Source organism: Sapajus apella, unplaced genomic scaffold, assembly GCF_009761245.1.
Source record: "Sapajus apella isolate SASKATOON/1434 unplaced genomic scaffold, GSC_monkey_1.0 scaffold82, whole genome shotgun sequence".
Classification (NCBI taxonomy): Eukaryota; Metazoa; Chordata; class Mammalia; order Primates; family Cebidae; genus Sapajus; species Sapajus apella.
The window spans coordinates 4,239,254-4,266,958 of record NW_022437022.1 but is presented as its reverse complement, the minus strand read 5'-3'; the positions used below and the strand labels follow the sequence as shown (position 1 = coordinate 4,266,958).

General features: G+C 38.7%; 1 protein-coding gene and 1 pseudogene across 2 annotated transcripts in view; both read left to right on the top strand.

The window, feature by feature from the left end:
• The window catches only part of PACRG (parkin coregulated), a 589,608-nt gene that overhangs the window by 208,814 nt on the left and 353,089 nt on the right, over positions 1–27,705 (top strand). The window lies entirely within an intron of this gene.
• Positions 25,399–27,474, top strand: LOC116533475 (annotated as a pseudogene). Its single transcript, XR_004261313.1, has one exon. The product of XR_004261313.1 is annotated as a tropomyosin alpha-3 chain pseudogene (transcript).

Genomic DNA, 27,705 nt, shown 5'->3' with positions numbered 1-27,705 from the left:
AATATATTAAATTTTATTACTTTTATTAATAAAATTATTATTTAGAGAGATGTGTTGAAGTCACAATAATTGTGGATTTATCTATTCTTATAGTTTTGAAAATTTCACTTCATGTATTTTAAAGTTCAGTTGCACAAATTTGATACAAAAATATTTTGGATTGCAATATTCTCTTGATGAATTGGTAGCTTTATTGGTATAAAATGATCCTCTTTATCAGTAGTAATATTCTTGGCTATGAAATAAACTTTGTTAATATTAATGTAAACACTCCAAATGTTTTATAAATTGTGTTTTTATTGTATATATTTTTCCATCCTTTTTCTTTTAACTTATTTTTTATGTTTTAAGTAATTTCTTAAAGGAAACACATACTGGGTCTTTTTTATTATTCAATCTGGCAATTTTGGCCTTTTAATTGGGTTACCTTGTTTATTTATATTTAGAATCATTATTGATATAATTCAGTATAAATCTTGCATCTTGCTATTTGTTTTCTGTTTGTCATATCTGTTGATTCTTCTGTTTTTTTCTGCCTTCTTTTAGACTATTTTTATAACTGTTTTATCTCCTTTGTTAGCTTATTAGCTATAACTTTTTATTTTGTTATTTTAATTATTACTTGAGGGTTTACAATATATACCTTTGTCTTTTCACAGTCTACCTCAAGTGATATGATACAAATGTGTGTGTAGTGTAAGAACCTCCCTAGCCTTTGTGCTAATGTTGTCAAAAATATTACTTGTGCATATCTTATAAGCCTCGTGATACATTATTATTTTTGCTCTAAGAATTCATTTCTTTTAAGTAGACTTTTTAAAAAGAAATAACTTGTGAAACCTTTGCCAAATTGTTTTCCAGCTCTCTTCATCCTTTTGTACAGATGCAGGTGACTTCTGGTATCACTTTCCTTCTGCCTAAAGGACTCCCTTGAACAGTTCTTACAGTTCAGGCTTGCTTAGAGGAATTCTTTCAGCTTCTGTATTTCTAAACAGTTTTCATTTCACCTTTGTTTTTGAGAGATGTTTTCAGTGGCACAGAATTCTTGGATGACAGTTTTAATCTTTCTGTACTATAAGGAAGTCACTTTCTTGTTTGCTGGTGTGCGTGATTTCTGAGGAGCACCTCTTGTCATTCTTGTCCTTGTTTCTTTTGTGTAGCACTTCTTCTGTGGCTGCTATTAAGATTTTCTCTTGTGAGTGGTTTTAAGCAATTTGCTTATGATGTGCATTGGTATAGTGTTTCTTCTGGAGTTAATTAAGCTTCCGAATTCATTTATTCTTAGTTTTTACTAAATTTGGAAAACATCAGCCATTTAAAAAATATATTTTCTTGTCACTTCTCCTTCTCTTTCTTCTTTTCAGGTAATCTATTTCCAGATATTAATGTATTAGGCTGCTTGAATTTGTCCCACAGCTCACTGATATTCCCTTCATATTTTTTCAGTCTTCTTTTTCTCTCAGGTTTGTTTTAGATGTGTTCTATTGCTGTCTCTTCAGGTTCATTAATCTTTTTTTCTTCAGTGACTGTTAATCCTATTACTATATCTTTAGTGTTTCTTAATATGTTCAATCATTTTCATGCTTTCTTGGACATATGAGATATAGTATTATCTGTTTTAATCTTCTTGTGTTCTAATTCTAATATCTGTGTCAGTATTGGGTCAGTTTTGATGGATTGACAAAATTTTATTCTGTATGATTCACATTTTCTAGATTATTTGCATATCTGATAATTTTTTATTGGATGTCAAATATTATTTATTTTGCATGTTTAGTCCTAGATATTTTATATGTCTATAAGTTCTGAAGCATTGTTTTGGATACAGTTAAATTACCCAGAAACAGCTTGATCTTTCCCAAACTTCCTTTAAACCTTTGCTAGGCAGAACCTGAGCAGCAGTAAGTCTAGGTTGATTTTCCCAACAACTGAAGCAATACTCATACGACTCCTCTACCTAATGTCTGGCAAATTGTGAGGCTCTCTACTCTGTCTGGTGGAAACACAGCCTGGTCCTAGCTTTGTGAGAATCCTCTCCTTCCTTTGTGTGGTTCACTCCCAGCCTTACGTAGTTTCATATGTGCATGTGCAGATCAGATTTTAGCTGAGGACTCTCTGCTGTTCACCAAGGGGTGAGTAAATCTTTCCTCTTCTGTCCTATTTGCTGTGAACTTCATCACCTTGACCCCCAGAATACAGTTCCATCTCCAGCCTTCCCTGGACTCCCCTGCACCACAGCAGCTTGTTAGCAAGAGCCGCAAGACTCCTTTAGGGCCTGCCATTCAGTGCTGTGTGATGCCCAACATCTAACAGCCATTCCTTTCTTCAGTTTATCCTGCTCTTTAGTTTTTTCAGAAGGAAGAATAAATGTAGTCCCTGTTACTCTACCTTAGCAGGAGACAAAAGCTGAATTGGTCTGGAGGTAATGAGGAAATAAAAGAGAGCCAACAGTCTTTCAGTATTATCAGTTATTTTTGTAACAAAAATAAGAATAGTAGATTTTCCAGATCTCTGCAAATGAAGAAAAGGCATAACATGTAGAGAGATTATGTATTTTGTGGGATGTCATTGCCTGTGATGAGAAGACTTTTAGAGTGCTGGAGCCTTGAGAGTTTTATCAAATTATTACTTAAATGTGATAGTGGCCAGGAAATAACTTTCTTGAACTGCTTTTTACATTTTATTTAAAATGTCTTTATCATATTGCCATGAATTCTTAAATTTTTAGTGTGTTTTCTAGGTAATCCAATGAATAAGCAATTTAATATTTATCATCTGAGAGAAATTATAAATATTTTAGAACTACTATACAGAAAAGAATAATAATGTCAAAATATAATCAATAGAAGTTTCATTTTAAAATCTCTTTAGCATTTTGAGAAATTAGAGATCACTGAAAATTGAAAGATGGTATAAGTTAATGTTTGTTATCATATATTGAATAACATGTTACCAAATTTAAACTTAAAGTTCAAAGATTACTGGTAGCAAAATGAAGCACATTTCACCACTACTGTTCTTCAAAAGAACAAGCCATCACCAGTGCTGTTTTAGTCTGTTTTCACGCTGCTGATAAATACAAACCTGAGAGGGGGAAATTTACAAAAGAAAGAGGTTTAATGGACTTACAGTTCTAAGTGGCTAGGGAGACCTCACAATCATGGCAGAAGGCAAAAGGCACTCCTTACATGGCTCCTGCAAGACAGAGAATGAGAGTCAGGCAAAAGGGGTTTCCCTTATAAAACCATCAGATCTTGTGAGACTTACTCCCATGAGAACAGTATGGGGGAAATTTCCCCCATGATCCAATTGTTTCCCATCAGTTCTCTCCCATAACACATGGGAATCATGGGATCTACAATTTAAGATGAGATTTAAGATGAGGGTGGGGACACAGCCAAACCCTATCAAGTGCCCACACATGCAGAGAATGGCATAGGGTTGCCATAAGTAGAATCCCAAGCTCAACTTTGTTTATAAATGTGTTAAACAATCTTTGCAATTAACTCAACATGATTTTTTTTTTGGTAAGGCTTTGTGTGTCTCAAAGCTATTAATATAGTGATAATAGCAAATTCCCTTGAACAAGCGTTGACTTGAAGTGCCTAAAAATATACTCAGAATTGGTAGTGAGAGGACATTCTAGTACTGAATCTTGCCAAGCACACCATATTGCAGAAAATTTTACTATAGTATCCAAAAGATAAATGATCCCTTGCCAATTTATTGTTTCCATTAGAATTTTATATTTTAATTCATTAATATTATATATTGCTTTGTTAAGCATGGGTTCTAAATATTGCTTCTGTTGTCAATAGATTGTTTTTTTTTAACAACTATCACTGTATTAAATAAAAAGCAAATAATTCATTTGAAAAGTAAATACCTGCAATTGCTCAGAAATTTTATTTTTTAGCTTGGCTTACAGAGAGACTTACTTAATTCCATGGTCTTACTAAGATGTGCATTTCCAGAGTATTTTAGAAATTACGCATCTCTACAGCTGGGTTAAGCATTTGATGTATGACAAAAGATAGAGGTCAAGGCCATCTTTTAAGTTTCTGACTTAAATAAGAGAAGCATGTGAAAAAAGGATACTTTTCTTGTGAGAACGAGATAAATGAGTTGAATTTGGAATACACTCGATTTGAAAGTGCCAGTCAGAGTAGCAAAGGAGTATGTTGATTTGAAGTTCAAAAGAAAGGTTTGAGCTGATGTCATTTGTCAGAATAACTGGTAAGGCATGGGTGGAGCTTAGACAATCCAGCTGGACCACGAAGAGCAGTACTGTTCAGTAGAAATACAATATGAACATGTTTTATTTTATGCTCTTCTATTAGCCACATTTTAAAAAGTAAGATAAAATTGGTAAAATTAATTTTAATGAATTAGACTGATATATTTTAAATATCTCTCAACATGTGGTTTTAGCCACATTTCAAACACAACCACAAGTAGCTGTGGCTGCTGTGCTAGACAGTGCAGGCGTAGAGTGAGAAGGGAGTGGTAAGAACAAAACCTGGGGGAATCTGAACACTGAAGGAATGCAGGAAGATGCAGAAGACCCTCAGGTGGAGGCAGAGAGACATCTTTTTACATCTCAGCTTGTCCACAGACGGAGAGCAGCATCTTCACATCTACCTCTTGGGAGCTACTTTCTAGATAGGTGGCACATGAAAGGTGAATTAGAAGATACTCTCATTCTATCAGTGATGAAGTCCTCACTCCCCAAACCAGTTTCCATTCTGAGTGCGGTCATCTTTTCCCTAGGTTACAAATTAGCCAGCGTCCTTGTAATGTAAGGCTTGCAGGTATATTGACCAACCGTATCTTAATCAAAATAGTGCAATGTGGTGGCATCCCTGTAACAATATTAACCATTTAGTAACATATCCTACTGTCTTGATTGGATCAAGACTTCAAATCTAGGAAGTGAAAATTTGAGTGTAAAACCACAATACCACTGCCTTGCTTAGTGCTTTGGAGTTTATTTGCATTTAAAAAAAAATAAAATTTTTTTATTTCCATAGGTTATTAGGGAACAGGTGCTATTTGGTTACAAGAGTAAGTTCTTTAGCAGTGATTTGTGAGATTTCAGGGCACCCATCACCTGAGCAATATACACTGTGCACAATTTGTAGTCATTTATGCCTCACCTGCTTCTCGTCCTTTCCCCAGGAGTCCCCAAAGGCTATTGTGTCATTCTTATGCCTTAGCATCCTCATAGCTTAGCTCCTACTTATGAGTAAGAACATACAATATTTGGTTTTCCATTCCTGAGTTACTTCACTTAGAATAATAGTCTTCAATCTCATCCAGGTCGCTGTGAAGGCCATTAATTCATTCCTTTTTATGGCTGAGTAGTATTCCATTATATATATGTACCACAGCTTCTTTAGCCACTTGTTGATTGATGGGCATTTAGGATTGGTTCCACATTTTTGAAATTGAGAATTGTGTTGCCAAAACGTGTGTGCAAGTATCTTTTTCGTATAATGACTTCTTTTCCTCTGGGTAAATACCCAGTAGTGGGATTGCTGGATCAAATGGTAGTTCTACTTTTAGTTCTTTAAGGAACTGCCACATTGTTTTCCAAAGTGCTTGTACTAATTTACATTCCCACCAGGAGTGTAGAAGTGTTTCCTATTCACCACATCCATGCCAACATCTACTATTATTTTTATTTTTTATTATGGCCATTCTTATAGGAGTAAGGTGATATTGAATTGTGGTTTTGATTTGCATTTCCCTGATCATTAGTGATGTTGAACATTTTTTCATATGTATCTTTGCCATTTGTATATCTTTCTTTGAGAGTTGTCTATTCATGTCCTTAGCTCACTTTTTGATGGGATTGTTTGTATTTTTTTTCTTGCTAAATAGTTTGAGTTCTTTGTAGATTCTGCATATTAGTCCTTTGTCAGATGTATAGATTGTGAAGATTTTTTCCCACTCTGTAGGTTGTCTGTTTATTCTCTGACTGTTCCTTTTACCATGTAAAAGCTCTTTAGTTTAATTAAGTACCAGCTAGGCAATAGTCACCAAACAGCCATGGTACTGGTGTTAAAAATAGGCACATAGGCCAATGGAACAGAGTAGAGAACCCAGAAATAAATCCAAATGCTAACAGCCAACTGATCTTTGAACAAGTATAAAGTGGGGAGAGGACACCCTATTTAACAAACGGTGCTGGGATAATTGGCAAGTGGCATGTAGGAGAATGAAACTGGATTCTTATCTCTCACCTTATGCAAAAATCAACTCAAGATGGATCAAGGACTTAAATATAAGACCTGAAACTATAAAAATCCTAGAAGACAACATTGGAAAAACATTTCAGACATTGACTTAGGCAAGGATTTTATGATCCAGAGCCCAAAAGTAAATGCAATAAAAACAAAGATAAATAGCTGAGACTTAATTAAACTAAAGAGCTGTTGCAGCCATTTATATCCAGTACCTCATTTGGGCCCAGAGCCAACCTGGTGAAGACTCAAAGATTACTGCAAGGCAGGGAAAAGCAGAGGTAATGAAGCCTTCTTCTTTTTGATGTTTTTCTTTATTCCTTACTCTTCTCGCTCTTCTCTACTTCTTTCATCTCAGCTTTCCTATCTTTTTTCCTCCTTTCTCCCATTCTTTGTTCCCTTTATTCCTTTTCCATTAATTTCTCATCTCCTATATTTGATTTATGTGTGTGTATCGCTTAGCTGATTCTAGCATGGACTGGTAATAAATGTTTTCTTACCTTTTATATTGTTGAACACTGTCTTTGGTGCTGGGGTTTTATTTTACTTTGATTTAAGCAATATTTTAAATTCATAATTTCCTTTAAGTCATTAATTTGCAAAATTTATTTAGCGCCTGCTGTCAGTCTTTTTCTTAAATTAAGAACCATGCAATAAGTTAGTTCATACTGGTAATTATATTTTCTAAAATTATTGAAGCAAATCAACCTAGAATGTCAAAGTATTTTCTCAAATGAAGCTAAGCCAAACCCATAATTTAAGTTTACTGCTAATTCTAATTACAAAAACACTCCTAGTAATAGATTTCTATACTTTCTCTGGATCGTGGATCAGGAACCAAGGACTACTAGAGTCATAAAGAGACATAAAGAGCACCTTTTTCAGGTATCTCATTGTATAGATATTCACGCCAAAGCTCAGAGGGGTGCCCTGATATGCTCAAGATCAGGCAACAGATTAGAAGCAGAGGCAGGTTTAGAAGAAAAAACTTTGAGACAACCCTAACTTAGTGCCCCCCACTCTGTTCTAGGCAAGACAGAGATTGAGGCCCCTTTCTCCTTGGCTCTCTGACTTCTATTTTGTTTCCTACTTTTTATATCCGACTGTCATTAGTGGGTGGTTCTCTATGTTCTTTCTCTCTCTCTCTCTTTCTCTTCTCCTGCCCATTCCTCCTCTGTCTCTCTCTGCATACATGTGTCTTCTTTCTCTTCTTCCCCCTTCTGTATGTGATGTTTCTCTCTCTGTCTTTCTCTCTGTGTGTTTTTTTGTCTCTCTCTCACACACACTCTCTCTCTCTCTCTTTCTGTCCCCCTCTGTCCTCCCTATTTGAGTCCAGAATAAAGCAAACAGAATGAGTAAGTGGAATGCTTCCCTATGAATCGGATGGCAGCAGAAAGGGATTTGTTTTTCCCAAGACTTGAAAGTCCCATCTGAAGCTCCTCTCGGCTCCGCTCCATGCCTGGACTGGCTGCGGCTCTCAGCAGGCCTTACTTCTCACCAGCAGCAGGGGCAAGGGACAGTTTCTTTTTCTGCCTTGGGTTTGATTCCGTGCGTGTTTTATTATTGGAGGGGTGAAATGTTATGAAGGAAAATGACAACAGTTTTTTGTCACATTGGCACACAGGGTCATTACTGTACATTCATAACCTTAGAGAAATGAGTGTTTACTGGACTATCAGAAATGGCAGCATGGGATATAATGAAAGTATCAAAGCTCAGAATGTGTTTTTAAATGAAATCACATGGACAAACGTACACATCCTTAGTGAATGTAGTCACTGTGTTTTTCTTCCTGGCACATGTGTATGCACTTGTGTGTGTGTTTGTACGTGTGTGTGTGTGTGTGTGTGTGTGACCATGCATACACACAATCCAGTATCTTTCACCTGGTGTCCCCATGGCTTCCAGGCTTTTGAGGTCACCCTCTTCTCTAATATTAAACAGAAACTCAAGTCCTCATCCCACGGACTGTGAGAAATGTAGTGGCTTGTTTTCCCCCGTCCTCTCTCCAGTAGTCCCAAGGATTTTTAAGAGGTTATTTAGTTTCTTCTGGCTCCCTCCCTGTGACTCCCTGTTCTGTTGGATTCTCTGTCCTTCCTTTGCATCTTACATCCAGCATGTGACATCCCCTTCCACATGTGCCACGTGCCGCCCGGGATTCTTTCATGCCCCAAAGTATCACGAGTGCCACACACTTTCACTGAGGGGTTTGGGGAAAGGCATGGCAGGTCCAGCGCATCATGGTGAAAGGAAATGGAATCAGAGTAACATGAAATCTTCGACACCAGTGCCCTCACATTCACCTGCATTTTCCCCGACAGAAGGAGTTTCTGGGTGTTTTTATTGCCACTGTTGCTGTTGGTTTTGCCTGCTATGCCTCCTTTAAGCCCCACTGACTATTCCACACTCTTCCCATGCACTTTCAAACTCTTCCCTCACCTTCTCACCAGCTGCCAGATTCAAATCCCAAGCAGTTATTTTCCATGTCAACCACTTGAGCTATTCAACCCTTACCTCATACTAGAATCTAAGCTACCTTTGCAGAACCAAAATTGAATATTTACTAAATCAACAGTCTAAAACTCCTTGTCTAACTGTTAGCACCAAAAGAAACCTCTATGGAATTTTAAAATCATAGTTTCTTTAACATGATCAAAATCGTAGGCAAGTTTCTTTAATCAAGGGTAGAATAAAGCTATTCTCTTCACATACTGAGTAAGACTCAGGGGAGGAAGGATTATTTTCAGTTTGTGAAAATTATCACCAGTATTGCTTTCAATATGACTTTCTGTCCTCAATCTCTCTTCTTCATGGACTCAAATAACAAAATTTATCAGATCTTTCATTCTGTTTCATGCATCTCCTACTGTGTTTACTTTTCGTTCCATTTTTTTCTCTGCATTATCTGGGTATTTGGCACTGACCCCTCATCGAGTTCTTTATTCCCCTATTCAGTGTGAATAATCAGCTCCCAAACCTATATATTAATTCCCTAATTTCAAAATATTATGGTGTTTTTCTATTCTAGAATTTCTATTTGATTCTTTCTCTATGTTCCAGTTATTCAGGACTGGATGGGAACTCTTCACATTTTCCTCTTTTTGAATGTATTTGTTATAATTAAAGCTTATGTATTATAATGATACTTAATTTGCCTTTTGACTACTCTGAATTGCCTGATTTTATTCTTGGATTTCAGTCATTTGGTTTTGGCTTCTGGCATGACTTGTTATATTTGATTTAGTGCCAGAAATTGTGTATGGAAAGGGCTTCAAGATAGCTAGCTGGAGGTATCTAGTACTTGCCTTACAAAGAAGAACCACAATGGGGAGTAGCTAACCAAACTTTGAATAGATTATCTAAGACAGACACTGGAATTCAAAAAAAAGTAACAGGAAATACCTAAGGCAAAAAAGGAGAGAGAAGCAAGGCAGTCTTCTCAGCTGGGATTGGCCAGGAGACCAGAGAGGCTCCGTAGTGCAGGGAAAGGGTAAGTGAGAGACCCTGGCTGAGCACATTCCCACCATGGACTCCTGCAATCCTAGTCACTCAACCCTTGCCCGCTCTGAGACTAACATCGGAAGCTGCCTGGAAACTGTGACAGCACTGATCGAGAGAAGGAGCTCATGCTGATCCCACACGTGTCCCTATGTCTCAAGTGACTACAGCAAAGTGCCATTTTGAGCAGAGGTCAGCCCCCAGCAGAATGCATCCTGTTCTGAGACCAACAGCTCCCACATCTTTACATCCTTGAGCCCCATTGACATCCCCCATCCATAGCTGCCACCACTGCTGGCTGCTGTTACCTGAAACAAAGCATAAGCCCTTGGCAGCACTCTCACCACCAGCAGCAGTGGGGCCGTTGTGTCTTTACAAGTGCCCTGAGGACAAGCTGTCCTGCCTGGCACCACTGCCAGGGCTGAAGTGCACACTCCTCAGCTGCCTGACTATGTCTGCTGCCACCGAAAAGGCAACCCTGCTCTCCTCAGTGGCAAGGTCACAGTGCAGCTGTGGGTGCCCCAACCTGAGCATTTCACTGGGGCCTGAGGATCACCCTGTCCCTGCCTACCACAGCCAGTGCCTGCAGGCACCACTCAGGGAGCCTGAGGACAGACCCACTTGGCCTGGCTCCACCATGTCTTGTGCCTGAGCTCGCCCTTTTGGATCTGAGGACACCCTGGCTCTGTGCACTGTCAGCACCTGAGCCTCTCTCCCAGGACCTATGGACAGGCTTACCCAACCTGCCCCTACCACCACAGCTGGCACCTACCCACCTGTGCCACTTGTGGGCCTGAGGACTGGCCCACCAAGCTCATTGCAGCCACCACAAACACCAGCATGGACCACTTGAAAAACCAGAGGATTATCATGCTACTACTACTGCCATTGCCTACACCACACCTGCCATCCAGGTGCCTGAGGACCCACTCACCTGCCCAGCCCACTGCTACTACTGCTGGCAGCAAAGAAAGCTACATGGAGGCCCAAGAATATGCCCACCTGGACCTGCTATCACACCAGCGTAGCCTGCCCTGGGGCTGAAGGATAGGTGTGCTTGGCCTGCCACTGCCGCCACTGGGACCTGTGGACTGGCCTACCCGTCATCCTCATCGTTAGCAAAACTTCACCATAGCTTTAGTAATAACTACCCTAAGCCACTGAGGAAATTGCAGACACCACTGGTGCTGTTTATAGACAAATAAATCATACCGAAACTATACTACTGCGTATATCCAGAATCAAAGTCAAAGTGCACTACCAAACCAACATCATAGGTAAAAATCCTCTCCTAGCAAGAAATCCAACATCTTGAGGAAAAAATCCTCCTCAAGCAAGAAAATTCAAACAACTGGAGAAGTGACTCTTGTATCAAATGTGCATATATCAATGTAAGAACACAAGAAACATAAAAAGGGGGGAACTATGACATCTCAAAAGAAATACAATAATTTTCTAGCAACACATTCCAAAGATAACAAAATTTATGAAATTCGGGGAAAAGAATTCAAAATAGTTATTTGAAAGAAATTCAGTGCGATGTGAAAAAACACAGATAAACAATACATATAAATCAGAAAAGCAATTCAGGATATGAATAAGAAATTTGTAAAAGAGATATAAAAATCAAACAGAAATTCTGGAACTAAACAATTTACTGACTGATATTTTAAAATATGTTTGAAAGCTCTAACAGCAGACTAGATCAAGCAGAAGAAAGAATTTTAAAATCTGGAGAGAGTTCTTTTGAGATAACTCAGTCAAAAATAAAGGAAAAGGATTTTAAAAAATAAACAAAGCCTTTGTGTCATATAAAACCCCATAAGGGTCCAAATATTTGAATTTTTGGTGTCCCAGAAGGTTAAGAAAAAACAAACCAAAAAAGGGATAGAACACCTATTTATCCAAATAATAGCTGAAAACTTCCCAGGTCTAGAAAGATATTTAGACACCCAGATGAAGGACATTTACCAATCCCCAAATAGAAAGTGTAAAACCTATGGGTAAAGCAAACACATAAATAGAAGACTCAAATGTTACCACTACAGAAAACCACCAAGCCACAATGCTAAATATTAACAGAGAAAGAAAAGATATAGAAAACAAGCAGAAATTAATTAATAAAGTGACAGCAATAAGCCTTCACCTATCAGTGATAATCTTGATTGTAAACTGATTAAACTTTCTGCTTTATAGACTGACTGAATGGATAAAAAACATAATGCAAGTATATGTTGCCTACAAGAAACTAATGTCACCTGTAAAAACACATATAGATCACCACTAAGTGATGGAAAAGATATTCCATGCAAATGGAACCAAAAATGAGCAGGAGTAGCTATACTTATATCAGATAAAATAAGCTTTAAATAAAAAAGCCAAAATTGAGGTTATTATATAATAATAAAGGGATCAATTCAGCAAGAGGGGTAACAATTTTAAACATATGTGCACCCACAACCAGAGCACTCAGATATGTAAAGCAAATGTTCGTTTTAAGGGGAGAGATAAAGTTCAATACAGTAATAGTTCAGGGCTTCAACACCCCAGACTCAGCATTAGACAAATCATCTAGACAAAAAAAAAAAAAAAAAAAAAAAAAAATCCACAGAGAAACATTGCATTTAAACTGCAGTTTAGACCAAAGGGACCTTGGTATTTATAGAATATTTCACCCAACAGCTGCAGTATACACATTCTTCTCATCAGCACATGGAACATTCCCCAGCATAGTTCATATGTTAGACCTCAAAACAAGTCTCAACAAATTTTTTAAAAATTGAAATCGTGTCAAGTATTTTCTTAGACCACAATGAAAGCAAACTAGAAATCAATAATGATGAACTTTAGAAACTGTTCAAACACATAGAAATTAAACAACATGCTCCTGAATGACCACTGGGTCATGAAAGAGGTTAAGGGGAAAAATTAAAAAATAACTTGAAACAAAATCAAAACACAACATCCCAAAAGCTGTGAGATACAGCAAAAGCACTGTTGATAGGAAAGTTTATAGCAATAAATGCCTGTGTCAAAAAAGTAGAAAGATTTCACATCTCAAGGAACTAGAAAAGCAAGAACAAGCCAAACCCCAAACTAGCAGAAGGAAATAAACAATAGAGGCCAGAGCAGAACTAAATAAAATAGAGACAAAAAATACAAAGGTTCAGCAAAATATTGTTTTAAAAGATAAACAAGATCAATAACCACTAGCTAGAGTAACCAAGAAAAAAAAAAAACCTCAGATAAATAAAATCAGAAATGAAAATGGAGACATTGCAACTGATACCACCAAAATGCAAAAGATAATAAGAAACTGTTATGAACAATTATACACTTACAAACTGGAAAACGTAGAGGAAATAGAAAAATTGCTGGACACATATAGCCTACAAAAATTGAATCAGAAAGAAATACAAAATCTGAACAGACCAGTAATAAGATTAGACTGAAACAGTAATGAAAAGTTTCCTAACAAAGAAAAGTTCCACACTCGAGGCTTTGCTGCCAAACTTTACAAAATTTACAAAGAACTAACATCAATTCTTAAACTATTCCAAAAAATCAAAGAGGAGAGAATTCTCCCTAACTTATTCTATGAAGCCAGCAATTACCTTTATTCCAAAACCAGACATAGATGGAACAAACTATAGACCTAATGAACATAGACACAAAAATCCCTAACAAAATACTAGCAAACCAAATTCAACTGCATATCAAAAAGATAATACACCATGATCAACTGGGGTTTATCCCAGGGAAGAATGGATGGTTCGACATACGCAAATCAATAAACATGATAATCAAATCAACAGAATGAAGGACAGAAACCATGTGATCATCTCATTAGATGCAGAAGAAGCATTTGATAAAATTCAACAACTTTTTATGTTAAAAATTCCCAGGAAACTGGGCATAGAAGGAACATACCTTAAAATAATAAAGGCCATGTATGACAAACCCACAGCTAACATCATACTGAATGGGCAAAAGCTGGATGCATTCCCCTTGAGAACAGGACAAGGATGCCCACTCTCACCACTGCTATTCAACTTGCTACTGAAAGTTGTTGCCAGATCATCAGGAAAGAGAAAAAAATCAAAGACATCCAAATGGGAAAAGAAGCCAAATTATCTTTCTTTACAGATGACATGATCTTACATATATACAAACCCAAAGATTCCACCAAAAATCTCCTAAATCTGATAATAATTCAGTAAAGTTGCAAGATACAAAATCAACATACAAACATCAGTAGTCTTCGTATTCACCAATAAGCTGAGAAGGAAATCAATAAAGTAATCCATTTACAATAGCTACAAAAATAAACAATATATCTAGAGATAAATTTAACCAAGGAGATTAAAGACCTCTACAAAGAAAACTACAAAACACTGATTTAAAAAATTAAAGAGAACACAAAAGTCAACCCATGCTCATGGATTGAAATAATTAATATTGTTAAAATGACCTTATTACCCAAAGCAATCTACAAATTTCGTGAAATCTCTAACCAGATACCAATGTTATTTTTCACAGAAATAGCAAATAATGAAACTCGTATGGAACTGAAGAAGAGCCTGAATAGCCAAAGAAATCTTCAGCAAAAAGAACCAAGTTGGAAGCATCACACTACCTAACTTCAAAATATGCTACAAGGCTTTAGTAACCAAAACAGGATGGTATTGATATAAACACAGACACATAGACCAGTAGAACAGAACAGGGAATGCAGAAATAAGTCTATGTGTTTACAACCAACTGATTTTTGACAAAGGTGCCAAAAACATACCTTGGGGGGAAAACACACTCCTCATCAAATTGTGCTGGGAAAACTGGATATCTGTATCCATGTTTGAAAGAATGAAACTACCACCACATATGAAAACCAATCCAGAATGAATTGAACACTTACATGTAAGACCCCAAACTAAAAACTAGAAGAAAACAGAAGGGAAATGCTTCAGGAGATTGGTCTAGGATAAGATTTTATGGATAAGATCTTAGAGCCATAGGCAGCAAAACCAAAAATAGACAAATTGGACTGTATTAGACTAAAAAGTTTCTACACAGCAAAGGAAACAATCAACGGAATGAAGAGACAGCCTTAAAAATGAGAGAAAATATTTGCAAACTATTCATCTGACAAAGGACTAATATTCAGAACATACAAGAAACTCAAAACAAGTCAACAGCAAAAAAACTAATAATCCAATTTTAAAATGGGCAAAAAATTCAAATGAACATTCCTCAAAAGAGACATACAAATGGCTAACAAGTATACAAAAATGTTCAACATCACTAAGTACTGAGGAAATGCAAATCAAAACCACAATAAAATATCATCTTACTTCAGTAAAAAAAAAAAAAGACCATTATCAAAATGTCAAAGAATAAATGCCAGTGAGCATGTGGGAATGTAAATCATTATAGCCAGTACGGAAAACACTATGGAAGTTTCTCAAAATTTAAAAAATAGAACTACCATATGATATGACAGTTCCATTACTGGGTGTTTATCCAGAAAAAAGGAAATCAAATATCAAAGAGGTATCTGCACCACGTCTGCAGCACTACTCACAACAGCTGTGAATCAGCCTAATTATTCCTCAATGTAAGAATAGATTTAAAAATGTAGTATGTGTACATGGAATACAATGGAATACTATTCAGCCTGTGAAGAAATTGAAATCATGTCATTTGCAGCAACATGGGGAGACCAGGAGGTCATTATGTTAAGTGAAATAAGCCAGACACAGAAAAAATTATAGTGCGTGTTCTCCCTCATGTGTGGGAGCTTAAAAAAATATTAGCTTCATGGAGGTAAAGTGTAGAATTATAAATACCAGAGACTGGGAAGGATGTGCAGGTAGTGGGGGCAGGAATGAAGACAGTTTGGTTAATGGATCCATACAATTACATAGAAGGAATATGTTCGAATGTTCAATAGCAGAGTAGGGTGACTATAGTTAAGAACAATGTATTTTATATCTCAAAATAGCTAGAAGAGAGGAGTTGAAATGCTCTCAACTCATAGAAATGATAAATCCCTGAGGTGCTAGATGCTATAAATACCCTGGCTTGATCATTACACATTTTATGCATGTAAAAAAATGTCTCATGTACCCAATAAATACATATACATATTAGGTATTGAGTTTTAAAAAGAAAATAAACTGTGTATAAAAAAATTAATGGCATTTTATTTATCCAGTGATATATACTTTTGAGTGAAAAATAGAGTGTGGGCAGAAACTGAGTCAGATTCTTGGAGGCTATGATTTAAGTTTTGTGAGGGTTGTTGTATTTCCAATTTCCTTTACTCCTAGGGGCCTGCTCTGAAGAGGGCTGAACTGGTAGGTGTTTACCAGGTACTAAAATGTCTTATTAATTTCTGCTTAGATTTTTAGCCTTCTAACAGATGCTGTCTGCATGGTTTCTAGGTCTCTCTGCTGGCATGTGGAACTGAAAGAGTGGCGAATGTCTCTAAGGCAAATTACATTCGATGAAGCGTAAAAACTCTGATCAACTTTCCTCTTGAAAGAGGTTTTGACTTTGCAATGTTATATATTTTACACCTGTTTTAAAATAACTTTTAGTGTTTTTTAAAATATTAAGAAATCGCATTATGAACACTTGTGAAAAAAGTTATGTTTTTCTAAGTTAAAGTTTTTGTTTCTATTTTTTCTTTGAACATTTTAACATATTACCTTTTACTGATATGATACAATAATTATCAAAATTAGTTGAACAGCTGATATCATGCACAGTGAATTAATTGCATGCCTTCTCTTCTCCAAGTTAAAATACGGTTTGGATATATGTTCATGATTCAAAATTTGTTTCAGTATTGAAAACATATTAATCCTTTCAAGTCTATTTTCTCTTTGTAAGTGAATTAAAAGAAAAATACTATAAATATCTAATTATTCCTGAATTCAATACAAACTGATTTTTTTAAAACTTGTAAAATGTATATGGGAAAAATTCAATATAAACACTGAAAAAGTTCTATCAGTGTAGAAAGGGCTAATAGTTAAAAAGAAAAGCCTAGCCAGAGTGGGCAAGGTAAACCAGTTGGTGAAAATAAGCTTGTTCTAGCACTTACTGAAACAAGTGAACAAAGATTGGGGACTGCAGTACAGCTTTTAGTCAATACAAGAAAACAATTTAAAACAGATTGAATTTTTTCTCTAAATATAAGATGAAGAATTTTACCCTCTTCAGGTGAAATTGAATCTTCTATATAACATAGATGATGTTTGTGGGTGTGCATTTCTCCTGTAAGTTGGGTATTATTTGTTTCATGAACAAAAGTTCTCTGGAAAGGAAGTAGGAGAAAAGCAACTTTGTTCCAGTGAAAAGTTTGCAGACCGGGGAGACACAGCTTTTGGTGTAATGCAATGGTGTTCTACAGAATAAACAAAGGGTTTGGGCTTTATAGCAAAAGTTCCCTCCCAGGCTTCCTATCAGGTCTATTTATGCAAATCAAGGATTGAAACTCACTTAGTTCTTATTGGACAGCACAGCTGAGCTGTGATTGATCAATATAGCTGAGCCCTGATTGGTTGATACAGCTGAGCCCAGATTAGCACAGGTAGGTGAGCTCTGACTGATTGGCTTCCAAGCCCCAAACCAGAATTCTCTGTCAGATGTTTCTTTCAAACAGCAGTTGGTGGGGAGGGGTTCCCAGCCACAGTTTATCTTAACACCAACAGTAGGAACTGGTATGGCTTCATGGCAGAAAGGGAGGTCCTGTGAGACATCCACAACATCCTTCTGAGGGCAGAATACTTGACCACTCCCTCTCACAGCTACTGCTGCCTGGTTCTGTTTTTACTTTGAGCATCTCGGCCAACGCAGAGTCCGTTTTGTCTATCAGCTGGGGGTATACTTTAACAGTGTATATTTTAATTTCTTTTTATTTTAAAGATTTCATCAGTTACAGGGGTGCAAACATTCCAGAGATGGCAATGAAGTATTTCTTTCAGCTGATGGTTTTTTAAAAGGGCCAGTCTGTAGTTTTTTGCTGTTGTAGTCTTACCAGGGAGGGGAACACTAGCAAGAGAGCTGGGCGCTTCCTCTAGCAGCCAGCATGGCTTTCCTGGTCCTAACCCATCAGCTTTGCTTGTGCCTCCAAGAATTCTCTTCTGCTTTCCAGGTTTCTGCTGCTGAATCTTAGGAGAGAAATACTGTGTGCATTTCTCACGCACAGAAATGAGATCTGTCCTTAAACAAAAATGTCAATAGTTCCCACGTAGCTGAACCTGAAATGGCAAGGGTGATGATCCTTTATCTGGACTTCTTAGTCATTAAAGAGAGAGAATCATCTTCTAGTAAGTTAGCTCTTCCCTCTGTCTATTATAAGAAATTATTTATTTAGTGGCTAACCCAGTCTCTTATTATAAGACAGTACTAAAAGAAAAATGTCACTTCAAAAAAATTACACAGCCCACTATTGTTGTAGGTCATGAAATAGTTTGAACCTATTTACATCTAGTTTTTTGCCTTTCAACAGCTAGGTATTCAAATTTAGGAGCTCCTTGTTGTACATAGATTACTGAATTTTTATATTATAGCCTTTTCCTCTTTAATGTAAAATATCCTAAAAGAATCTTCCATCAGAAACCACTTTAACAAAACCTAAGGAATTGGGTGGTTCAATAGATAAATAGTACTACTCCTCGGGGAGTGAAGTTCACGTCCAACCTCAAGTCTAAATTAAATGAGCTTGATCGTATCTCTTCAGTCTCTTGTGAACAGCAGTCCAGAATACTGAACTGTATGAATAATTCCTCAGTTTGGCGTGATTGATAGTCTTGGCTCAGGAGAGTCCCAGAATTGAACTAACAACCACACTAAATTGTATCGCATCTTTAAAGGAGATAGCCCTTTTTAGTGAGGGCTCAGTTACACGAAAGGGCCATGTTAAGTAGCATGCATCATCCTTAGTCTGTGATGAGGTAGAGAATGGCTTCCAGCTCTGCTTTCCAGGGCTCATCATTGAATCAGGTTTTTCAGCTCAAATAGCACCAAATGATTTATTTTCTTCTCATGGGTTACCTCTAGCTTCGACATTTTTGCATGTGATACGGTATTATATCTACCGATAAATGTGTGAATTTTTCTTGCTAAATAATTTGTCTCTAGCAATGATAAGAAATATCTGTATTTTAAATATATTTTTTAAATCCCCATGGCTGTAGTCTGTGTGCATTTTATCTGTATTTTAAATATATTTAAAAATCCCCATGGCTGTAGTCTGCGTGCATTCGTTGGCATACGAAAATTCATTGCATTTATCCACCTACTATTTAGCTATTTTAAAAATATTTTCAGTGGTGAAACCTGGGAATTCAGTGGAGTTTATTGCTTTAATTCAAAGAAGCAGAAGTGTCATAACTGCATTAAAATTTTACTCTCCTTATAACCTATATTTACTCAATCATGTGCATTGACTTTTAGGCTCTGTAGTAGCAGTAGTTAAGGAGGAGTTCCAACAGAAATATGTAAAAGGTATAGCTTTAGCAATCTGTATTATTTAATATTTTTACATTTTTATTAAGCTTTAAATGAACAACAGCTACTTGCAATGTTCAAGCTTATTAATTCAGTTCTTTAAATAACATAGAAAACTTAATGTATGTAGATCAGTCACTGGAAGAAAAATAACTTAGAAGATAATACTGTAAACTAATGATTCTTAAACCTTTTTTTCTGAAAGGCAACATGAACAAAGCAATACATTTTATCTAGTAAAAATAGAAAAGGTAAGATTAATTGCTCCCAAAAATGTTAGGGTTCATATGACCTTGAGATTATTCTCTGACTGACTGTCAAGCTAATATATCAGATAGCAGAGATTTTTCCTTGGAACTGTCTAGAACTGCCATAGTACTTGACTGACAGAGCTTGCTATCCTCCTGTTCTCTCCCCCACGCCCCAACACTCTCTCCCACCCCCACTCTTCTCTCTCTTACTGTTCCACTAGCAAATGTTAAACACCCATGATTACACAGGAAGGAACAGTGGCATATTCTGTTCTTAAATGTAAACTCACTTTTTCTCTAACTCTGTAGACGTTAGAGTGCACATTTAGGCTGTGGTTTGGTTTTGCTAATACAGGCAAAAAGGCAGAAATAAAAAATACCATATGAACTTATCAATACTGCCTTTTAAAAATCTATTAACAATCCAGATGAAATATTAATGTAGAATACCAATTTTTATTTGTATAAAATTCTAATATGTAGCTAAATAGCTATAACCTCAATAGTTTTCACATAGTTTTTAGTACTAATTGAGTAGTAAATAAAACAATATAAAATAATTGTTTTGTCTGTGGATAGGCTTATTTAAAAGTAATGTCATCTTTACAAAGTGTGCATGCTTATTGCATGTTAGAGTATCATATTACACTTTACAGACTGATTGAACGTTTCAGTTTGTATATGTTGCTACTAAACAGCTCAAAGCAATTGTCTAGTTTAATGTATTTCAAACCAATTTTCTAGCTGCATCAGAAAACAGGATGATGCTTTGGTTATGTAGCTGTCAAAATAATGAAGCAGGTCTTCTGAAATCCCTGACCCTCATGTTCAACATGAAAAACATGGATAATGCATATAAATTTATTTTAGACTTAACAGACCAGAAAAGCAGTTACAAAGTTTCCTGAGATTTTTTTTTAATAACCTAAAGTTTCTCAATTTAGATTTGGTGGCTCCAAATATTTAAACGTTATCTTTATAATTGTGCAACCCTGTAGCCTAAAACATTATTATTGTTGTTTGGTATTTCTGATGTCCAGAACTGCAATTACACTTCCCACTAATTAATCTGGAGCGATTTTCTTCTCTACCTTATTAGCATCCATTCATTAACTGAGTAAGTTTTGAGACTTGCTGTGTACTAGACATGAGGTGGTTGATGAAACTGTATTGATGAATGAAAATCTCATGTCAAATAGCTTTTGGTGAGTACAGGGAGACAAAAAGAGTAATCAAATAAATGCAGCGTTATAGCAAGTGCATTTTTTGACCCTTTATTCTGTAAATTGGTTCATGTAGTACTTTTTAGAGATCAGTGTTGACTATTGCTGTCATAGCTGGTTTTACATTTTTATAAATATTAAGTATTAGCCTCATATTAATAGCTGAGAATACTAGCAAAATGAACTTAGGATGGTAATTAATCCATCGTGACAAACTGCAGACAAACAGGATCTGCCGTTGCTAAATAACTAGAAATATATCAGATGTTATGTAGATATAACCATTACTCCATGTTCCATGTTAACATACCTGGGTTTGAAATTAAATTATTTTGACATTGCCTGTAGTTGCTCACACTTACGAGAAGGGAAGCCAGCCAGATGCGGTGGTGCATGGCTGTAATCCCAGCATTTTGGGAGGCCAAGGTGGGAGGATCGTGAGGTCAAGAGATCAAGACCATCCAGCTAACATGGTGAAACCCCATTTCTACTGAAAATACAAAAATTAGCTGGGCGAGGTGGCATGTGCCTGTAGTCCCAGCTTCTGTGGAGGCTGAGGTAGGAGAATCGCTGGAACCCAGGAGGTAAAGGTTGCAGTGAGCTGACACTGTGCCACTGCACTCCAGCCTGGCAACAGAGCAAGATTCTTATCTCAAAAAAAAAAAAAAAATAAGAAGGGAAGCCACAGACAAGTAAGATCAAGAGAGAAAGAAAAAGAACAAGAAAAAGCAAAAGGGGAGAGTGAGCTCTCTGGGTGAGGTGGGTGGGGTTCATAAGCAGGAGAGAGAGGAAGCATTTCAAATTACCCTTATACTTTCAAACCTGTTTTTCGTTTTTGAGCTTTTTTTGAGATGGAGTCTTGCTCTGTTGCCCAGCCTGGAGTGCAGTGGTGTGGTCTCAGCTCATTGCGACCTCCGCCTCCTGGGTTCAAGTGATTCTCCTGCCTCAGCCTCTCAAGTAGCTGGGATTACAGGTGCCTGCCACTACGCCTGGCTAATTTTTTGTATTTTTAGTAGAGACGGGGTTTCACCATGTTGGCCAGGCTGGACTCGAACTCCTGACATCATGATCTGCCTGCCTCGACCTCCCAAAGCACTGGGATTATAGGCATGAGCCACTGCAAGAGCCACCACGCCCAGCCTGCAATCTGTTTCAATGTTCCATTTATGTTTTCAGGGTAGACATAGCAATAGCATATGATTTATTGATGACACTGATCCTGCCTCAACGTTTTTATATTCTCTTTGTTTGGAAGAAAGGAGGCCGAAGGCCCTGCTGATCCTAGTCAGCAGCAGCTTGGGGGTTACGGTCTTGGTGTCCAGGGGCCTAGGTCTGGCACTGGCAATGCATGTGTGGGGCCCAGCCTGAATCACACCCCAGGCCCTTTCCTGCTACTGCTTCCATTTCCTCTTAGGACTTCTTTCCACTGGGTTGGCAACAGCCCTGTATTTGACACATGCCCAGGTGGACAGCTGGGCTCCATTGGAGGTGGGAGGAGCCAGGGGACATGGGTGTTGGGGGAGAGGAGTCTATGGACATGGCAGGAGGAACAGGAGCCTGGAGGCTTTTCTCCTGCTCTTTTCTCCCTGCTCCCCAGGGCAAGCACATACCTGTTGCTTGCACTGAGTCTACTGTCCAAAGCAACTATGGCTCACGTTAAGATGGAAGATCAAGCGGAAGGTGATGCCAGTTAAATAGTCAGGAATATCTACTTGTGCAAAGGTGAGGATCAAAAAGAACAAGAACATTCGGCTTTAGAGAAAGACAGAAACCCCAGAGACCAGTCACAGATACGGTCACGATGCTTCTTGGTTCAAGATCCCCGAAAGGTGGAGACTATTTTCTTTTGTCAGCAGGTTTTGCTGTTAGTCTACTGTGACAGTTTCCTTTTAAGTAGTTTAAGTTGTCAAATTACCCTTCATCAGCCTCACCACGATCAACAGCTTTGCGCCACTTCACCAGGATGATAATAGATGTTGGTCAGGTCAGTGTTACTTTATTTGTTTCCCAGGGCTGCTGTGACACAGCATCGTAAGATGGGAGACTGAAACCAGCAGAAACATGTCTCAAAGCTCTGGAAGCCAGAAGTCTGAGATGAGAGTGTTGGCAGGGCCATGCTCCCTCTGAACCCTGCTGGGCAAAATACCCTCCTTGCCTCTTCCAGCTTCTGGTGGTCTCAGTCAGTCCTTGGCTTGGGTCAGCATCGCTCTGGCAGTCACATGGCCTTCTCCCTGTGTCCCCTCACACAGTCCTCCCCTGTGTGTGTCTCCATGTTCCAATCTCTGTTTGCAAGGACATCAGTGATACTAGGTCAGGACCTGTCTAGTGACCTCCTCTCAGCTTGATACATCTGTAGATAAGGTCACATCATGAGGTCCTGGGGGTTAAGAGTTCAACATAGCCTTTTCTGGAGGGGAGGGGCACAATGTAACGCGTAACAGTTTTCTGGGATGTTCAAGCTGGGGTGTATTTCTTTGGCTCCTTCATGATGTTTGCTGCATTTTTAATGTGGGTAGTGGGGAATCTAACGTGATCGTTTTAGAAACACAAATAATTTCCTTTTTGTCAGTAAAGGGTTAAAAAAACCAAGCAAACATAAGAATCAGTGATTTAGAGGTAGGCAGTAGAGCGAGGCAGACTTGAGTTCCAGCCTCATGTCTGCAACTCACTAGAAAATGAATTTCGGCTTAGCCTCTCTGGTCTCAGTGTCCTCACCTGTGAAATGAGAATCATGATCCTCATCTCAGAAAGCTGAAGGAGTTAAATTACTTTATCCCAGTGAAATACTTAGCATAGTGCCTTGCACACAGTCAGCACTCTTTCTGATCTGATTATTGAAGTCTCCGCTTCTAGCAAAAGTTTGCTTTTAGTAGCATGTAAAAATGTGCCCCCTCATACACTCTCTTACATTTCCTCTTTCTTTGCTTGTGAATATAGGGGATTTACATGCTGCTCACCAAGGCATGGTCAGACAAACCCGAGCTTTTGCCCTGTTCACTGTTGCGATGGTGGTGGTAGGCTCATGTGGGCACAGACTGGAACTAGAAAGTGGGGCCAACCTGATGCTGTACTGCACACCCAGAGTGGAAGAAGGGCCTAGATGTCAGTTCCCAGAAGCAAGAGAGGGTTCAGAAAGCAAGAGTAGGAAATGGCAAAAGGATCTCAATAATTAAGGAAGCAAGAGGTCAGGAGTCCGATGGGTCAGAGTCAGGTGCCCAGCAATGCCTGTCACCAGGCACAGGTAAGCTGATCTCACTGTGTGTGGGGGCCCCAGGCTCAGAGGTGCATGCAGGAAATAATTGGTGGACATCAGAGCAGTTTCGTTTTAGTGATAATTAGAGGATGGGTAGGGCAGTAGTCAGACATTCTCAAAAAGGCTTATCAGTGACACAGGTGGAGTTGTGTTGTTCATTTTCAAGCATGACCTGACCTGAGCCATGACATTTGAGGAAGGGTTAGGTGGCAATCTCAATGACTGGATTTCAGAAATATCATGAAAGTGCAGACAGAGACATTAATTCTTTTTACCAGGAAACCAGTATCCTCAAATTTGAAAATATTGAATAATTTCTGTTGATTGATAGTCTAAAACTACCCTTGTGGAAAGAGAACTCCTTTAAGCTGTGATTAATCATTTATTCTATTTGTGGGTTTGGATAAGAAAGAGGAATTTTGGCTATGGAGTGGGAGCTTGAGGCTATGAGGCATCTAACTTTGAAGGAATCCTAATGTAGGTCAAAGGCACAAATGCTCCCGGCTTTGTCTCCCAGTCATTGGCTGCCATGCCCATGAGTTAAGGGACAGAGCTCTGCTCCCTTCCTAGGGCCACAGAAATCATGTTAAAAATGTTGGTAAGCTCTTAGGTAGCACATAAAAGCCATTCTAAATATCCATGTGGCTTGAAATACAATGCATGTACAGTAAAAAACACAAAAAATCAAAAGCTTTTTTTCAGAGTTTGAGAAGATTCAGTAATTTGTCACCCTGTTTTCTCAATTTTCAATGACAAATGTCACTTACTTTAAAAGTCCTTTGGCCAGGCATGGTGGCTCATATCTGTAATTCCAGAACTTTGGGAGGCTGAGGCAGGTAGATCTCCTGAGGTCAGGAGTTCCAGACCAGCCTGGCCAACGTGGGGAAACCCCATCTCTACTAAAACTACAAAAATTAGCCAGGCGTGGTGGTGCATGTCTGTAATCCCAGCTACTTGGAAGGCTGAGGCAGGAGAATCTCTTGAACCCAAGAGGTGGAGGCTGCAGTGAGCCAAGATCGCACCACTGCACTCCAGCCTGAGCGACAAAGTGAGACTCTTGTCTCAAAAGTCATTTGGTTATTGGTTGTAAAGAAAAATGGCTCCAATCTTTTCTAGGAGTTGAATCTGTTATCATCGTGTGTGTGTGTGTGTGTGTGTGTGTGTGTGTGTGTGTGTGTGTGTTTTGTCTTTTAATTTTTATTACTCAAAAAAGCTTCATTTTTTATTCAGCCTTCTGACTCTGTGCTTGTTCCTTCAACAATTTCACAATGATTTTCTGCTCCTTGATAAGGAAAGCATGCTTGATCCTGTCGTGAACACATTTAGCACTCATAGACCCAGCATAGGTCCTGCTTATACGTTTTTTTGTTTTGGACAATCTTATAAGAACTTTAGGTTTCGGAGAGGAGGCTGCATAGCCGCGCGGAGGAGCCAGGAGCCAGAGCGCGAGCAGTAGCTGGGTGGGCACCATGGCTGGGATCACCACTATCAAGGCGGTGAAGCGCAAGATCCAGGTTCTGCAGCAGCAGGCAGATGATGCAGAGGAGCGAGCTGAGCGCCTCCGGCGAGAAGTTGAGGGAGAAAGGCAGGCCCGGGAACAGGCTGAGGCTGAGGTGGCCTCCTTGAACCGTAGGATCCAGCTGGTTGAAGAGGAGCTGGACCGTGCTCAGGAGCGCCTGGCCACTGCCCTGCAAAAGCTGGAAGAAGCTGAAAAAGCTGCTGATGAGAGTGAGAGAGGTATGAAGGTTATTGAAAACCAGGCCTTAAAAGATGAAGAGAAGTTGGAACTCCAGGAAATCCAACTCAAAGAAGCTAAGCACATTGCAGAAGAGGCAGATAGGAAGTATGAAGAGGTGGCTCGTAAGTTGGTGATCATTGAAGGAGACTTGGAACGCACAGAGGAACGAGCTGAGCTGGCAGAGTCCCGTTGCCGAGAGTTGGATGAGCAGATCAGACTGATGGACCAGAACCTGAAGTGTCTGAGTGCTGCTGAAGAAATGTACTCTCAAAAAGAAGACAAATATGAGGAAGAGATCAAGATTCTTACCGATAAACTCAAGGAGGCAGAGACCCGTGCTGAGTTTGCTGAGAGATCGGTAGCCAAGCTGGAAAAGACAATTGATGACTTGGAAGATAAACTGAAATGCACCAAAGAGGAGCACCTCTGTACACAAAGGATGCTGGACCAGACTCTGCTTGACCTGAATGAGATGTAGAATGCCCCAGTCCCACCCTGCTGCTGCTTCTCCCTCTGACCCTGACTCCGCCTGAGGCCAGCCTGCCCGAAGCAGACCTTTAACTGAGGGCTGATCTTTAACTGGAAGGCTGCTTTCTCTTTCGCTGCCCCCTCTTCCCCTGTGTCTTATTCGAGAAACTGTCTCTGCCTCTTCCCGGAGATTCCAGTTGGGCTAGAGGCTGAGCACCTTTGGAAACAACATTTAAGGGAATGTGAGCACAATGCATAATGTCTTTAAAAGCATGTCGTGATAAACACATTTTGTAATTACCTTTTTTGTTGTTTTGTAGCAACCATCTGTAAAACATTCCAGATAAGTCCACGCCCTGAAGCAGCAAGCTAATCCCTTTCTTACTTTTGGAAGGTGACTTTTCAGCTTAATGCATATTGCCCTCTCCATAGAGGAGAGGAAAACGTATAGCCCTGCCTTACTGAGAGCCAAACAGAGCCTAGGGAAAGACTCCACTGTGGGAAACCCCATTGCTCTGTACAAAGTATCAGCTAAACCAGAAAGGTGATTCCAGGAGGAGTTAGCCAAACAAGAACAACAACAAAAAAATGTGCTGTTCAAGTTTTCAGCTTTAAGATCTCTTTGGACAACATTATTTCTATTTTTTTCATTACAAGTGACCAAATTAAGATGGTAAGATCTCTGAGACCAAATTTTTGTCCCATCTCTACTCCCTCCCAACTGCTTACAGAATGGATCATGTGCCCCTTATGTTGAGACGACCACTTAATTGCTTTCCTGCCTCCTTGAAAGAAAGAAAGAAGATTGTGTTTGCCACTGATTTAGCCATATGAAACTCATCTCATTACCCTTCTCTGGGTTTGAAGCTGCTGTGTCTAAAAGTGCCATCTCATTGTGCTTTGTATCAGTCAGTGCTGGAGAAATCTTGAATAGCTTATGTACAAAACTTTTAAATTTTTATATTATTTTGAAACTGCTTCTTTGGATTTGTGGCACCCTGGCCACCCCATCTGGCTGTGACAGCCTCTGCAGTCCGTGGGCTGGCAGTTTGCTGATCTTTTAAAGTTTCCCTACCCAGTCCCCATTTTCTGGTAAGGTTTCTAGGAGGTCTATTAGGTGTACATCCTGCAGCTTATTGGCTTAAAACATACTCTCCTTTTATGTGGTCTCTTTGGGCCGATTGGGAGAAAGAGAAATCAATAGTGTAACTGTTTTGATACTGAATATTGACAAGTGTCTTTTTGAAATAAAGAACCAGTCCCTCCAAAAAAAAAAAAAGAACTTTAGGTTTCACAGCACGGACCCCTCCAAGTCTGCCGGGGCACATGCCACATGCAAATTTGGTGCTTTCTGGACCTTCTTGGTATCAAGGTAGTCAATTCTATTACAAGGGATTCAGGACAGCCTAGCTTTGCTGGAAGCTGCATTGTAGCAAAGCCTAAGACAGTATGTCAAATGCTGGACCATTCTAAGTGCCTATAAACAACATCCCCCAAAAAAGCCCATGTG